General features: G+C 40.7%; 1 long non-coding RNA gene across 1 annotated transcript; it reads left to right on the forward strand.

Annotated features, from left to right (window-relative positions):
* Positions 1 to 2131: 2131 nt before the first annotated feature.
* LOC115355315 (uncharacterized) lies at positions 2132 to 17135 on the forward strand. The gene is made up of 3 exons (XR_003927867.1): positions 2132 to 2313; positions 2656 to 2734; positions 16710 to 17135. It is a non-coding gene; the product is annotated as an uncharacterized LOC115355315 (long non-coding RNA).
* Positions 17136 to 17537: the final 402 nt, after the last annotated feature.

Genomic DNA, 17537 nt, shown 5'->3' on the forward strand with positions numbered 1-17537 from the left:
TCAGTGAGAGAAGGCGCACTTCCTAGTTGGAACTCCATTGGAGTCATGACCTATAGCTTCCAATCTATATTTCCCCTGTGGCAGTGCTATTGCAGACACATGGACTTGTCACCCAGAAATAAAAGGCTATGTTCAGCACTCAAAAAAAAAGAAGAACAGGGAAAGGGATCTCATTTCTCCACCGCTCTGTGCTTGAGGTGTGAGAATGGAGGTGGTGACCTGAGTAGATGCTTGCTGTTTGCTGTAGTGAACCATTCCACAGAGACCAAACCACTAGTAAATAACCTGCATGTGTAACACTACAGCCTGCGCTTTCATTTGTCCCAAGAGCCATTTAACCTCATATGCTCCTCTTCAACTCCATTATTCCTTGAAAATCCACGATGTTGCTTTATAATGTGAAAAGTGTGGCAAAGAAACCCATGTTGATGCAGAGGAAACAACACAATGATATTCTGAGTCTCATGGAATAGAGCATTACATAGCATAGCATAATAAAACTGAAATAAGAACAAAAGAGAAATTAGTTCAAATAATGTAAGAAATAGTTAAAAAAAAAAAAAAAATCTGTGGATTTGTTGCTGGCTGTCGCCATGGGGCTCTGAAAAGGTCATGAAGTTGTCAATGTGCTCGGTGATGATTGGCTGTAAAAGCCGTTGGCTCCAGCACAGCCTAAAATGTTGAGTTTAGAAAAGCAGTGACGAGGCATGTGGTTCTTATTAGATTCAAACAGACTTTTGATGATATAGTTTCTAAATAAAACGAATGATGACTGGACACAGCAGATGGAGGTCTGCCGTGCCTCAGGATGTATGGTGTTGATTCAGTTGAGATATATTTTTAACACAGAGCCTGAAGGTGTTGATATGAAGAATCCCAGAGAAAATTCAGAATGCAACGAATCGTCACATCTTCAAATGCTGTCATTTGTAAACTATGAAACTATGACAGGACATGGAGGATTGACCTTGAAGTGAACTTCTCTAAAGTTTACTTGCAGAGTATATAACATAATATCACATTTTAATCTGAAGCACAACTTCATGAGATTATCATCACCAGTGGCGTTAATCTGATGTGAATTTATATAAGGACAGGGTATGGGGGAAAATAAATAAACTGATACTATTCTGAATATGTTATTTATTTGTATTTGCCTTACAGTGATGACTGTCTGGGGATTATATTTTATGCACCTTTTTATCTACCTCCATATCACTGGCCTTCACATCTCTGGTTACAGCAGAAAATGAAAGAAAGGGAAAATATCTGAATAAAAGCATTTTTCATGCATTTTGGGCAAAGTCAATCCATCTGAGAAAGAATATAAATATATGAGGTCTCTAGGTTCTCTCCATCTAGCAATTTATATATTTCTAAAAATGCAAATACCTAAGACACATCAGAAGTTGTCTGGAGGACAACAGGTGCAAACATTCATATTTAAATTAATATTTTGCATGTTTGGATCGCTTTCACCCTGGGAGAGACTGAACAAAAAATCTAATAAAAAAGGCTGTACTGTCAAATGTCCATGTGGTGTTCATAGAGCTTTTATGCTGGTTTTCATATGGCAAGCCATTGTAAGCGTCTTCAGATTTCCATTGACACCGTCAACAGACTCTGATGTCCTCATGGTCTCCAGCAGGCTGAGGACCACACACACTGTTCCTTGACCCCTGCCACGGTAGGTGGATGGTGGAGGACCCAAATGGCCAAAAAAGGCAAAAAAACAAGTAGGCAAAAAAACAAAAATTTAATCAACTCACAGGGGATCGCAGGAAACTCAGGGAACACATGGCAGGAAGCACAATATAGAACACAATGAACAGACAAGGAACAGCACGCAAAACAGGACTTAAATACACAAGAACTAAATAGCTAAGAAGACACACCTGGGGAAGGGGCTGGAGCACAAGACAGGAGAACACAGAGGATAGGCTGAGGGAAACACTGGGAGGGATCAGCACAATCAGGGATAATTGACAGACACAGGACAGGTGTGGCACTGGGAGGGGCAAACAAGACACAGGTGAAACCACTAAAAAAAGAACCAGGCAAAGGAAACACATGAAAACAGATACATGAGACCAAACAAAACACAAGAAACACAAAACCATGACAACGCAAGGAACAACTAAAAGGCCAGCAGGGATCTAGAGGGCACAGACCTGATTACCTTGCCTGAAACAGAAGCTGCTGCTAGACCATTAAGAAACTTCAAAACCAGGAGCAGAGTCTTGAGGTCTACTCTGAAACTAAGATGCAACCAGACTGTAACACGGCGGTAATGTGTGCTCCTCTGGTCCTCTGGTAAGCACACGTGCTGCTGCATTTTGGACAATCTGCAGGTGATGTAAGTCGACCAGAGAAGGAGTACGTATTACAGTAGTCCAGCCTGCTCGAAATAAACATGCATGAGTTTTTCCAGTATCAACCCGATAGAGAGATGGCTGAATTCTGACAACACCCCTTAGGTGAAAAAAGGCAGCCTTTGATATTTCTGATGTGTGCTTCAAAATTCAAATCTGGAGCCACACCATGGTTTGCAGCTTGATGCTTGAGATTAAACGCTTAGGCTCTTCACTTGGAGCACACCTTCTGGCTCTGGGTCTTTGCTCAAACCACTAAAAGCTCAGTCTTATTCTTGTTCAGTTACAGGGAGAATTGAGACAACTGATGTGGACGTGGTCACCACACTGAAGCAGACTGTCCCCGGGCCTGAGGTTATCAGGTGACATGAAAACACACACCTGTGTATGATGACCTAACATGAGGGAGGAGCTTTCTCTGTTTAAAGAACTACCTAACATCAGATTAATGTGACGACACTCCAACAAGATCCAAATGTTGCACTTGAACCCAATCAAAAAAGCAATCAAATAAGCAAATAATTTGTATCAATAAATAAAAATAATAAATAAATAAATAATTTTTTAAAATGAAAATTAGCAGAATAAGTTGCCAGTAAAGTAGTGACACCTTACTGGGAAATTAGAAAAAAAAAAGAAAAAAAAAAAACAATCAATAAATAAAAATACAAGAACACTATTGCCCATTGTTATAATTCTATATTTAAAATTAAATTACAAAAATTAACATAACATTATCATAAAATTAACCCAAAAATGCCAGAAAAATGCAATAAAATTATTACACAATTACAAAAACAAATGAAATAAAATTATCAGAAAATTGAATTTTAAAAAAAAGTTTTAAAAACTAACTTTTGCTCCAGGGGTTAAATAAAACCTTTTAAAGTCTGTGATTCAAAGGGTTAAATGGTGGAATGGTGTGCTCAGTTCATTTTTCGTCTGCCTGTACATCTTCATCATTTCTCTCGAACACCAAGGAACTGAATGTGAGAGTATCTACTAGTTTTTTGTTTTTTTTTGCCAAAGTCAGTTGCAAATACATCTTAGGTGAAAGATGCCTCTTAAGATGGTCCAAAGGATGGGTATTTACAAGGTATTTGCAAGTCTACAACCACGTTTGATCCATGTGTCTGACAGGCTGGACCTCAGTTGCCTTCCAGTCATGCAGTCAGTCTAACACAAGAGACTCCACAGTTTCATTGCCGTGGAAACAGGCTAATACCTGCCTCATTAGGATTCAGGCCGCAGTTGTATCAGCGGTCGTCTCTGACCTGTGAACACAGACACAAACCGCTCAACCTAAAACTGACTTAAAACAACACTGGAGTTAATCTCTAGGAATAATCCTTGGAAGGAGGAAGGCAGAGAGCAGTGTGAGGGCTGAATTCTCCACCAGTACAATGCAGCAGGCTGGGATGGTGGGACTTAGCTTGATTTGGACGTCTTCCTCTAAAACGTTGCATGGTTTGGAGAGGCGAGGCTGCGTGAGACAGATAAGCAGCTACGGAGACGGCCATCCTTTTCTAGACAAGCTGCTACTGACTCCCATTTGTCAAGGGAGGGCAGAGCCCTGATAGCATGAATGCAAATGTGTGATGCACATTAGCACATTTCACACAGCGTATGCAGTACAAACACAGCTAATTGAAAAACAGGCACAACTATGCACAAATTTCTCAAATTTCTACCCCTGTTTCAAATATTTCTCTCTTTCGTATTCTCTCCATTTGTCCCTCCGTCAAATGCATACACACCCATATACTGCAGACCTTTACCAACTTCATTAGAAGACTTCTAAACCGTAAATCTAATACTGCTAAACCCTAATTATTGTCCTAAACTAACTGTAATTCTAACTTCTTTTTTTTTTTTCCAATGATAAATCCAGTTGTGCATTCTCTTGAACTGTGAGACACAATCAGTTCCTGGAGAGTGATGACAATAGTATTTTTCAAGCTCAGAAAAAGTGAGAGCGGGAGGAGAATGCTGTGGTGCCAGCAGTTCAAAGGACAAAAAAGCCACTGAAGAAGGTGTTTTACTTCAGTTGCCAAGATGACAGATCCACAGACGTGCGAGCTGTGGCTGCTGTGAATTCTAGTCTGCTGAGGCTAGTGCTGCTGAAGAAACTGGTATCCTGCTTTTTCTAGAGCGGTTGTGACTAGAGTTCTCATCGGGCCTGAAAATTAAGACCCTACCCTAACCGGGCCCTACTGGGCCAGCCCAAGGCCCTACCCTACCCTACTGATTAGCCGAACTTTAGGCCCAACAGCCCGACAAAGCCTGAAAAAAAAGAAAGGAGAGGGAAAAAAAAAAAAAAAGATCGCCAAATTCGCCGTTATTTAGCTCGCCGGTGACTCAAATTCTAGTAGCAGTGAGAGAACGGACATAATAGTTGGTGTTGGTGCCAGGTTTATTATTGATAGTCACTTTATGAATGGGGAGCACATGTCACGTGGTGTGGGCGTCACCGACTCACCTCAGTAGTGAAATCAGCTGATTTGAGAGCGGGTTTTTTTGAATGAGCTGGAGAGAGGGGGTGAGCGGGGGAGGCTCACATTTTGACAGCCAGCCAGTGAGTCAAGCAGGTAAAATTCCCTCATCTCAGCCTCTCGGCGATATCAAAATGTTTGTTGATAGTCGCCTAATAGTTGGCAAAAGGCAGCTTCACATGTTCAGTTGTTCATAAAACATGCTAAGTTCGTAAAGTTATGTTATGTATTCACAAAATGGTTTAATTTAGCACTAAACTGTTATCCCCGTACTTCTCTCTCTCCCCCTCCTTCTGCTTCATGCCTGCGTCATTTATATTTCGTCCTACAACGGCGACAGTAAAACACAGAACCAGAACCCGAAGCCTGAATTTGAGAACTCTAGTTGTGACCCTGTATGATTGAGGATCGTCAGTGAAAAAAGGCAGCAAGAGAAAGAAGCTCTTGCTCTTTGATTGTCACTCCTTTAACCATTACCTCTAATCCTTATTCTAATCTTAACCCAAGTTCTAGTCATAAACTAACCTTTGAAGAGGTGAGCACCAGCCAATGTGACTTCACTCAAGGTCTAAAACTCACTGTGGTACTCGTAAGTATAGCAGTAAAAAAAAAACACACACATATCAGCCTCAGTTTTTCCTGGATATATAGACCAGCCGGAGCGCTCCCTCACACTGATTTGGCCATTTCCCAGGATTAGTATGCAGGCACGAGTCCCAGGACTGTCAGATAAACAGGCCATTTGAGCAGCAGGGTTCTGATAGGAAATAGGAAAAGACCTGTCTCTCTGCTCAGCAGGAGGCCTCAGCAGACACGAACACACTCTGAAACACTGAATGGCTTTAAAGTCAAACGGCACACCAAAACATATTTTTGAGTTCTGTTACTCGGTGAAATGCATCCTGGTCATTATGTCAACATTTCTGAGTAAATGTGACAGTGGGGGGTGTTCACGCGGCAAATACTCTGTCTGATTCTCCCACCTGCTGGTTAAAATCTGCAGCCAGTGTGCAGCAGGCCCGGATGCAGGACAAAACCACTGAGATGGCATCAGAATTTAGAGTCAGCATTTCCATCAGCAGAATCCTGGTTATTTTCTGCTTATTGTTAATGGAGCTTGAGGGAACCATGGATCTAAAATTAGCATAATTGCATCATAACTGCACCTCAATGTATTTTGCTCTGCATAAAAGCTTTTCATCTCAGGGAAAATATTTTTTAGCTGTGATTAAAATACTGGTGGAACAGGTATTCATTAAATTATCTGCATTTTGAACATGTAGTTTGGTAAAATTGCTGTTATATCATGACGAGTAAAACCACAGCGACTGTGAGACTGTCCAAGAACACATCAGATAATACATTAGTTTCAGGCTGACTTACTGTGTAAGATGATTAAAGATGCTGCATGTACCTTTTTTTAAATCTCATGTTCACTTGGTGTTTACTAGATGTCAGGTCTATACAGAGTAATACGTTCCAAGGTTAATATTCCTGTTACACATCAAATCAATTCAGAGCTCTCTCCCAGTTCTTCAAATAATTGGAATGTAAATGTCTGTAACTCCCCTTTTTCCAGAATTGGAAATTCATGCAAAATATTAAATATAAAATTGTTGCATTCCAAACAGAAGAACAATAGGTATCTGCACCAACAAATGTTCAGTTTATGTATCAGTTCTGTTCTCCAAGGGGTTGTGTATTCAAACCATCTCTCCCAGATATTGGTGAAATTGCCTTTTTTGAGTCTCAGAGAAAAGTCAGTCCATCCATCACAAAGTTTTTGTACGTTATTCCAATCCAGTCCTTCTTAATGGCCACCAGCATGAGGTTTGTTTGTTTGTTTGTTTGACTGGTTGATTGTTTGTTTGTTTTGCTCTGAGTTCTTCAAACCCTTTGTAATTCAAATGTGAATATGTATTACAATATTCAAAATTTCTTCCATACATGCGCGTACCTCGACCAAGGCTACATGTATCATTTTGACAATTGTTACCACATTCAACTGGAGAAATCAGCAAAATGACCATAACTTACAGTAAGAAAAAGATTATCACCATCTACTGGCCTTTACACTATTTACACTTTTAACATTGTATTCCTGGCTCCACATTTAGAAAGTTGTTTTTGTGTTTTTTAGATGATCCATTCAGGGGGCAGATCAGCTTGTCTGTTTAGGGTAATTCCAGGCATGACTGACAAGTATTAGACATAAGTAGTTTTATCATATAAAAGCATTACAGATGGGGTGCCCTGGTAGCTCAATGGTGTTACGACCATACGTCAGACCATAGGTCGTAACACCCCTCACCATAGGTCGAAACAGTCTTGCAGCAACAAGGACCACCACATTAATTGGTTGGTTGGAATTTTGCATCCTGGCTAAGAACACCAGGGGATTGTGGTCAGTAAAAACCTGAACTGGCTGTGCACTAGAACCTAGTACCCTTCAAATGGTTCACCATGAACAGAAGCGCAAGAGCTTCCTTTCCAATGGTGCTGTAATTTCGCTGATATTTGTCAAATTTTTTTGAAAAAATAACAAACAGGATGATCTATGCCCTGCGCATACTCCTGAAGCAGGACAGCACCGGCACCACAGCCACTAGCATCCACTTCCAACTTGAAAGGTTACTGGAAATTTGGGGCAGGCAACATGGGAGCGCTGCACAGCAAAGCTTTAGCAGTATTAAAAGCGTACTGACAAGCTGGAGACCAAGCAAATGCCTTGGGGTTTGAAAAGACTCATGAGAGGGGCCACCATGTCTGAGAAATTTTTGCAAAATCCCGCACCCGACCTTGCCCAACCTGCTTCCCTAAATATGTGACAGTGGCTTTACTAAATTCACATTTCGCCAAGTTCAGCGTGAGTGAGGCATCACTTAGGCGACTAAAAATCAAGACAATGTTTCCAAATGATCAGACCAGGCGTCAGAGTAAGCTACAACATCATCTAAGTAAGCCTCACAATTGTGTACACCAAAAAGGACATTGTGCATGTCCTGGAGTATTACACGCTGAAATGTAGTACCCTTAAGCCAAAGGGCATCACAGTGTATTGCAAAAAATGGTCAGGCATAACAAAGGCAGAAATTTCTGATGCTCGCTTGGTCTAGGAGACCTGCCAATAGCCTTCCAGTAAATCAAACCATGTAACAAATTTGGCTGCACCCACCCTGTACACACAATCTTCCATTCTGGGAAGAGGAAATGGATCGGGATTAGTGACAGAGTTGACTTTTCTGTAATCTGTACAAAAACATGATGCGCTGTAAGGTTTGGGAACAAGCAGACAGGGGGAGCTCCAGGCACTCAAGCTTGGCACAGCTAAGCCATGCTCTATAGCAGGGGTCACCAATCATGTGCCATGGAGGCCAAGAGGCTGCAGGTTTTCATTCCAACCAAGACCTCCACCAGATGATTTCACTGATTAGCTCCTCCTTTCTGATACAAGGTGAGGTGATCAGTGAAATCACCTGGTGGAGGTCTTGGTTGGAATGAAAACCTGCAGCCTCTCGGCCCTCCATGGCACATGATTGGTGACCCCTGCTCTATAGGAGGTAGGAGACTTCCTGCTGCATCAGAGCTCTTTTAATTGGATTTATACGATATGCATGCTGTTTAGTTGGGGCATGACCCTCGACATCTATGTCATGGTACAAAACAGACGTTTGACGGGGGTGATCTGAAAACTGCAACAAATGGTCCTCAATCAACTTAGTAATATCCTGGTTGAGCCCCAACTTCATGTTATGACCCCGTCCAAGGGTAACAGGGGACACAACATGAAAGGTGCACATATTTCCAGGGCTCTCACCTGGAGATGCATTGTTGGAAGCTCAAGCTGTCTATTTTGGTGTTCCATGTCCTCCAGAGTTGGGCAGAGATTCTCAGTAGACGGCTCAGCTGGTTGGTCGGGAGCTATACCTGGATCTATGCCAGGAGTCGGAACAGCATCGCCGTTGTGACACCTTGGCCTCCTACTCATTTACGACAACACCAGTAGCCCCAACTGACCGAAAGGGTTAATACTGTGTGGTAGTGGGTTGAATTTGGTGGGAAATCTGTTTGCTTTATGGCACAAATGTACATTGCTGCCTAGCACAAAACAGGAGGAGGCTCATCATTTTCCCAGAGCCAAGAGAGTTTAAGTTCAGAGTTCCTGGAAACAAATTCTTTCCACTGTGTTTATCTTGTTCAGTAAAAGAAAAGATGCTGCACAGGGCGGGACAAGAGTCAGAGGTGTTTATTTATGATGTGGTTTTAAATTTGAGAAACTGAGATGGGAACATTAATTTGTAGGTAGCCTTGGCTGGTAAACTAGGTTGTACAGCTAACCTGTTAGCTACTCATATTTCAGTGTGAGCTTATTGATGTGTTTGCATCTGTAACATAACCTTGAAATAGATATTTCTCATATCAATAACTGTACTAAATGCTTTTAGCTTTCCTCCATAGTTTTGGGCTGCTCACTGGATTGAAACGAGCTAAACAAGCACCGACCTGGACGTGCTCTAAATATTGTGTGTCATCACGTCGGGTTTTCAAAATGCTGCCAACTCATGGGTTCAACTCATGCTCAAGCCAAGAAAACGCACGTTCAGCTCGGGGCAGACTGGAATTTTTGGACCCCATTCAAGCTCTTGCCTGAACTAACACAATGCTACATGGACTACGAAAAGATCAGTGCCCCTGCCAGTGCTTTGAGAAGAGTGATGTGAAGGAGTGCACAAAAAGGTGAAAAAAACTGATTGATAGAGTGATTTGTAAAAAAAAAAAAAAAAAAAAAAAAAGAAGAAGAAGTCATCCTGTCATACTTTTCTCTATATCTTCTTAATGACAGACTCCTCATAAATCCAAGCCACAAAGTTGGATGTGCCTCACAATTCCAAAGAGTGGCAATGAGTGAAACCACCTGGTGCAAAATGCATGTTTCTGTTCATTTTACTTTTTTGTCCTGGCATCTGTTGCATATTCTGGAGCTATTGCACAGATTTTTCTCAGACGGTTTTCTTCTGAGTTTTTCCCTGCAAGCGCTGAAGGTGAGGGTGCCGTTAGACTGCGGAGTGTTTTCTGCAAAACACCTCTCCTTCAGAGAGATGCGGATTCCACCGGCAGCATGGACTGAAATGCATCTCACTTTTTGTGGATCGAGCTAAAAAATGTTTTTGCTGCCCAATATCTCAGCTCTGCTTCTGCCACAACATCTTTGAAAAAAAATTGAATCTTGCATGGCAGTTTGTGGATTTCCAGGCATGAAACACAAGGCTAGTAACCCAGCTGATAGAAAAATATGTTGCCATTTTACATTTCTGCAAACCTACAAATGTGTTGAAATGTCAGTATTTCTGAACCAAAACTATATTGCATATCATTATTTACACTTGAAGCCAATGTGGTGGAGCCTGCATCAAGTCACCTGCATGCATGAATGCTATCTTATGTTAGTTACTTAGCTACTTAGCCACTTTTATAAGCTTGGTTAGCTTCATTAGCCACAACTATGTGGTTAAGGCGAGGAGCAGGTCATGGTTAAGGACAAGAAATACTTCATCATCACGGTTAAGGTTAGGAAAAGGTCATGGCTGAGGTTAGGAAAAGGTCATGGTTAAACTTTGTTGTCATGGTTAAGGTAAGGAAAAGGTTGTGTTAACACTAGAAAATGTTAGCTGAAAACAAAGACATCCCTCGCTTGACACTGGATGTGCAGAAGCAAAGTTCTATTGATTGTGCCATCCACCACTCTTACCTCATAACATGACATTATTTGCTTGTTTTATATTATGTCATAAAACTTCAAAATGTGACATTTCAGTGTATCTTTGGTTTGCAGAAATGTAATATGCCAGCATTTTTTCCTGATGACTGAGCTGAGGGATGTGGTGCTGAATACACTGTGCTTTGTAGGAGAGGTACTTCTGCTTGTCCAACATGCAGTTTGGGCGTTGTGCTTGAATGTATTTCCTTATATTTTATATTGTTCCCTGACTTTATTCAGTGTTCTGCTGTTGAATTAGGTGGGTTCATTTTTGAAAAGTTCTTTATTGCTCTACATAAAATGTGTCAACACACACACAGTTATTGTTTTTTTTTTTTTGTTTATTTGTTTTTTTTTTTTTTTAGAAATGAGTGTGTGGATGCTAATTTCCCTTTAATCTACTATTTGATTTAGCTCCAGCACCTCAGCCAAGTCCTAATTTGGTGAGCAGTGTCTTTTTCTTCTAAAAATCAAAGAACTCCCAGCAACTATTTGCAGAAATGGAGAAAACAGGGATTTAAAGCTACATTAATGTTATCTGAGGCTGCAGTGCACTCTAATGATCCCTTGTGGGGGTGGGTTCCCTGCTCGCTGCAGAGTGCATGCGTTTGCTCCAACTTTTGACTGAACAAATGTCTCAAGCTGTTAAAAGGTCACTGCCCCACAGCAGCGTCTCTTTTGCTTCTGGCAAACATAACATGGGACTGTTGCTGTTTCTATCCATCTTGGCCATGCCAGTGCACATGCAGTGGTTGCCCTGCATCATGGACATGCATCACAGGCAGCAACACTGACTTGTTGCTGTAACAATGTGTTACTAATTACTATATAGCTAGGAGACCCATATGCAGACTTTTATAAATACTAACATCCAAAAATCAGAGTGTGCCATAGGTCTATCAGTTAGTAAAAAAACACACACACACATACACACACAAAAAAAACCACAAAAAAACATTATTTGATTAATTGTAAGCAATTATAATACGTATTTCTGCGTACTACTGAATCAGAGGAGGAGGAGCCACCTGAGGACATGATATCAGCTGAGGAGCTGCATCTCATTCATGTAGGCCACTGCACAGTAAATTATTTGGGATAACTGACTTCACCTCGACATTGTCATAATGGGTTTTCAATACCATTTCCATCTGTCTAAGAATGCAAACACTGCTTGTTTTCTTTGCATCCATATTTCCAAACCCTCAAAGCGGGACCCTTACGTGCTACATGTTTATGCTCATGCACATGTATGTGCTTATCCATACATCATAGGCATTCATTTGGATGGGGGATGATTATTTAGCACTTGGCACACCTACAGAACACAATTTTCAACACCATGGACAGTGCCTCAGCAGAACCAAAACTCTTTTGCCTCCTAAAATCCACCAAAACATATAATAACACTAATCAGCCCATCCCAGGGATTGAATTGGTGTAATATAACATATGTATTGATTGTTAGAGTCCTTTTAAAAAACAAAACACAAGGTATTTGTCTGTGTGCACCAGCGCAGGCTGCCAGCTAAACCGCTGATTGTGACACATTCTCTGCCTGCTACTTTTGTAACTGTTTGACGCTGGCGTCATTAGATAAAGGTTTGTATGTTTGGAATGCATTGGATTGAATTGCAGACATGAACGATAAAAAACTGGGACTTTTTATTGTCAGGTATATTGATATTTGCTGGAACTTTAAATTGAGATAATCCCATAGGATGTCTGGGATGTCACTGTACATATGGCCTTTCTTCTAGCTCCACCATCAGACCGAACATGCAATTTATGAACATGATAAATACCATTTAGTCACATCTTTCCAATTCAACATCAAGCTAAGATTTAAAATACTGTACATGGTCTACAGTTAAAGTATCTGTGTTTAAAAAACAAAAGAAAAAAAATGCATTTTTCAGTATTAAAGAGGCCTGATTGACATCCATGTATATTTAACTCCTACCGATTTTTTTTTTTTTTTTAACATTTCAAAACCCCTAGAGTTTTGAATGTCACTCAGCAAATTATCCAAAATTTCAGTTCAAGAATGAAAAGGAAACACAAAATCAACAATTATGTCAGCAGCAATGTGAAATGAGAGCAACAGAGACAGAACGCCTGGTCTATATAGGATCAGAGCCTGGCAAGTGGATTAATGATGTGTAAATGTGTCAGTACCCTATATAACTGCAGAGTGTTGCTGAAAAAGACTAAGTGTGCTCTGCCAAAATTCCCTGGATGAATACAGAAAAAACCTGTAATAATACATGGATTTTGGCATGACAACAAAATATCCAGAAAGGACTATCATCTTGGTTTGGAGGGTGAAAACCAGACTGGTCATACTCAATCCCAAATTCCTGTTCATGTCAGTTCTGAGGATGTATTTATTTTTAGCAATCATCAGCATGCATGACTGAATCATGCAAATCTGACGTTCAACTTTTGTTTAGCAGGTTTAAACCAGTATTATGAGGATAAAGAATAAAGAATCATCTCTTTTTTCCACAGCTAAGTGTGTAATACCGCCTTGTCACATACCTCTAGGTGTCTTGCACACACTCTGCCCCTCGCTGGCCAACTGTAGTTTCACTTGGGGGTGAGGAGGCTGTCACTGTCCTGCGCTGAGGCAGCACTTAAAATACTCTTCCTAGACGTTGTTCTGTCATTGGATTAGGTAATTCCATTTTTTTTTTTTTTTTTTTGAATGCCTTACCATCAATCTGTAATTTTGAGCTCGTGACAGCAACCGTGTGGGGACATCAGTGAATGCTCTAGCAGTTGCCTTTGCAAGGTGAAGCACCCGGAAATACTCTGATCTCTACCTATTCAATTTCTATGGCTCTACCATTAATCTATTTTTTAATTGGCAACATTTATTGCACCAGTTTAGGCTGCAAAATTCTACTACACATGATCAAACTTTATTAATTTAACAGTCTGAGTGGATTCAATTGCTTATTATTAAAAATGTTAGCCAGGGGGGAAGTCCACCTCAATGGCAGATGATTAGTCACAATGAAGTAATGTTGCTGCTAAAGCCAACTGTTGAGAAAGATGGACAATACCGATGGTTAGCCAGTGGCATTTGCATAAATTGTGCTTACACTGCTTTGGTGAATACTGTAAACAGCTCACATGAAGCTTCATTCCGAGTGCCTGCCTTTCTTGTTTTGCATGTTATTGGTTATAATCAATTCAACCTCCCCCTGGAAGGGAGTGGGCAGTGCTCTCACATTCATGCCTGGAAATTTATTTGACAATAAAAGTTCCATTAAGAATCAGCAGTCTCTGACATGATTGATGTTTTCTTCTCGCAGGTGACAGATTAGTTGTCTTCAGTGTTGAAGGGGACATGTCCCCCCGTGTGCGACACCGCTGCTTTCAGGTGTCTGAACAACTCAGTGGGAAACGCACTCGTCTATCGTTCATCAAAGGACAGCCAATGTCACCGCAGACATTCTCATAGATAAATAAAGGCTTCAATTCCACATTTGTGCTCACCAGGATGGCAACCGAAATGAAGCAAAGGGGAGATCACACACATGAGTAGCGACCCCCCCACCCCCACTGCCCCCCCTTCAGAATTCATCATTTCCATCCCCGAGGGGACCAGGGAGGGGAGTGATGAGCGAGAAAAACAACAGCACTAAAACTTTTTTTCTTATCTTGATAATGGCTTTCGCTCGTTTAAAGGTGTCTGTATGATTTATAGAAAACGCTCTCCCAGCAGGTCTCTCTCTCTCTCTCTCTCTCTCTCTCTCTCTCTCTCGCTTGCTCTCTCTTTCTCTCACTCTCGCTTACTTGCTCTCTCCATTGCCTGAAGAGCCTCTGTGGCAGCCTGACCAATGGAATCACAGAAATCACTTTGATAATGGCCATTGATAGACAATAGACAAACAGGAAATGCAAGATTTTTTTTTTTTTTTTTATCCTTTCGCTTGTTATGTTTTCAAAATGTGACAGTTATCCTCTGTACTAACAATTTACCAAAGTTTGTAGGGAATCAGGGGGTTTTGTTTAACGATATAATGTGTAGGTTACTTTTCCATATATATATATATATATATATTCAGGGGCGGACTGGGACAAAAAATCGGCCCGGGCATTTTGGACCAGACCGGCCCACCACATTCGATAACGCACACCTTTCCGGTCTTTTTGCTCTCTTAAATGTGTATACCAACTGTGCAACTCTTTAAAACCATAATGCCATGCAATTAGTTAGCTGTCATCAGCAGTGCTGGGCACGTTACTTTGAAAAAGTAATTAATTATAGTTACTAGTTACTTCTACTAAAAAGTAATTAATTACCAGGAAAAGTAACTATTACGTTACTTTTTAAAAAATTGTTCAAATATGTCAAATTACTTGGCTGCCCCAATCATACTGGCCTATAGTACTATAGTGGAACAATAAAATACAATAGATGAATAGGAATTGAACTTTTTTATTCTACTGAACAGGCCACAACTGGCCAACACCTTTTGGGCATCTATTTCAGATCAGTAAGTGCAGGTGCCTGTCAACATGAATGGAGAATGAGCCCAAACTGCACATAGGAAGGTCATGGCAACAAACAAAGTATACCACACAAATCCTTTAAATCTGAATCTGATTCGATTGGTATATATATCTCCCCATAAAGTTAGAACAAGGCATTAAAAAAGGCAACAAAAACAACAACAACAACAACAAAAACCCAAAACAAAACAAAATAATAATAATAATAATAATAATAATAATAATAATAATGATAATAATAATAATTTAGCACCTGGGTTACAAATTCACAAAAAGAGTACAGAAATGAAAATTACAGAAACCCTAAATACCACTGTGTGTGTCATCTAGCCAATGACAGGCAGAATGATAAGAATCACTTCACTGTCATGGTTAACAACAAAGTGAGGTAATAAAGAAAAATCCGACTTTGTCCGGGTGGGGAATTGAACCGAAGATCTCCTGCATGGCAGACGGGGGCACTATCCGCTCTACCATCGGGAATTATGTTCCTCTGGCATTATTTGGGCTTTTTCTTCATTCATATTGATAAATTACGAAAAAGCGAAAAAGTCCGATCGGTTTGAAAATTGACAGCCGCTTTCGCGTTTTCTCTCATCTCAGTAGATCCTATGAGATAACGTTCGACCCGCGTTGCACTGCACACCGGCTCACCGAGCCACAGGCTCGTGATGTGATTGGGCCAGCCCCGTGTCAGTGGAGAAAAATAACCAATGGGCCGCAGAGCAGCATGTCTCAGGGGCCGGCCCGGTGCTGAGTAAACAAACTCTTGCAATGACTTTATTTGCCGAAATCATTATGCAGGCGGGACCAAACTACGCAAAAGGGGTTGTTTAGCAATGTGATTGGGCCAGCCCAGTGTCAGTCGGGCCGCTGGTCTACTGATCTCACGGTCAGCTATTTCAATAATAATAATAATAATAAATAAATAAATAAATAAATAAAAAAAGTGTCGGGGGACTGTCGGCCCACTTAGCACATCGGCCCACCGGGCAAATGCCCGGTGTGCCCGATGGCCAGTCCACCCCTGTATATATTGTTAAATTAATTGTTATAATGACCATATTCTCCACCCCCATCTTATTTCTGTTGATTTCTTTTGTTTATTTCTTTTATTATTTCATCATCTACATTGCTTTTGCATTACTGTGATTGTACTGCGATGCTGGCTGAGAAGGGTAAAGGATGCTTGGGAAGACTCAACCCAACTCAACAGTTAGCATTTGGAGCATCCAGCCAGTATCCAGCACTCAGTAACAATGAGAGGAAGATAGCACCACTACTGTCCTACAGAACGGCTGGGGGGAAGTGAAATAATGTCAATGCCATGCCAGTATGTTCATATAACCCTCATTTACTTTATTCCTATTGATCTTTACTGTGTTATATTGCTATTTGATGACATGCTTCACTACCATCCCATCAAGGAAATACATTTTTATATAAACATGCGCTACATCTAATATACAACAAAGTTGTGGTTCTCACTGCTACGGGTATACCAGCATGCATTTCATGGTGCTTGAGACGCTGAATTCTAATTATTATACTATTTTTACACAGCACAGGGAAGAGTTTGAGCTCCTCATTGCCTGGATGGAACAAATCCCACTTATTGTGTTGTCCAGCCCAGAGCTGAGAGAGGCCAGCATGCTGTTCGCCTGCAGAAACTGTTACTTCCTGTACTTTTCTGGCACTCTCCATTGTGCTATGCACTAAAGTAACAAGTAAACATGCTGTCCCCCACCAATGGTGTAATGTAGCCCTACATCACAATATCAATATAATATTGATTATTTTGTAAGCAATCCCTACTCCATAGCCATATTTGTTATTATGACAAATACATTTTTCCTAACCCACTGCATCTATTTTCATTTGAATGTTGTAACTCCTAACTTATTCCAATGATTATAATTGCAATGTGTTGGATTTCTCATATATATGTTGTCATACTATTGAGATACTGTATTATGTACTAGTGTTAGTAAAAGGGGATTGCCTCTTGTAAATAAAGCAACTTCAATAATTTTCCAAGTGTTGTCATGTGGTCCAATTGGGGAGCAGTCAGGCCTCAATCATCCCAAAGATCCCTGCTGCTCTAATGGTTAGGTAAAGGTCAAAATGTGGACAATAAATAAGTAAAAACACTTTTGGAAAAACATATAACACACTGTGACTCAGTGTTGTGTCTGGCTGCACTCTGGGCATAACAAACAGTTAATCTACATGTTTCCGTCACTGGAGCTGCCTTTGATTAACTTAACCACAAGCAGAAGTGACAACGAGGAGTGTGATCACATTGACTCAGCATTTTTCCATGCAGTTCATGTTGAGGAGTGTTGTGTTTCCAATCGATTCCCCTCGATTCCCAATCAATGCAGAAGGCTG

This window comes from Myripristis murdjan, chromosome 23 (assembly GCF_902150065.1).
Source record: "Myripristis murdjan chromosome 23, fMyrMur1.1, whole genome shotgun sequence".
In the NCBI taxonomy this organism is placed as follows: Eukaryota; Metazoa; Chordata; class Actinopteri; order Holocentriformes; family Holocentridae; genus Myripristis; species Myripristis murdjan.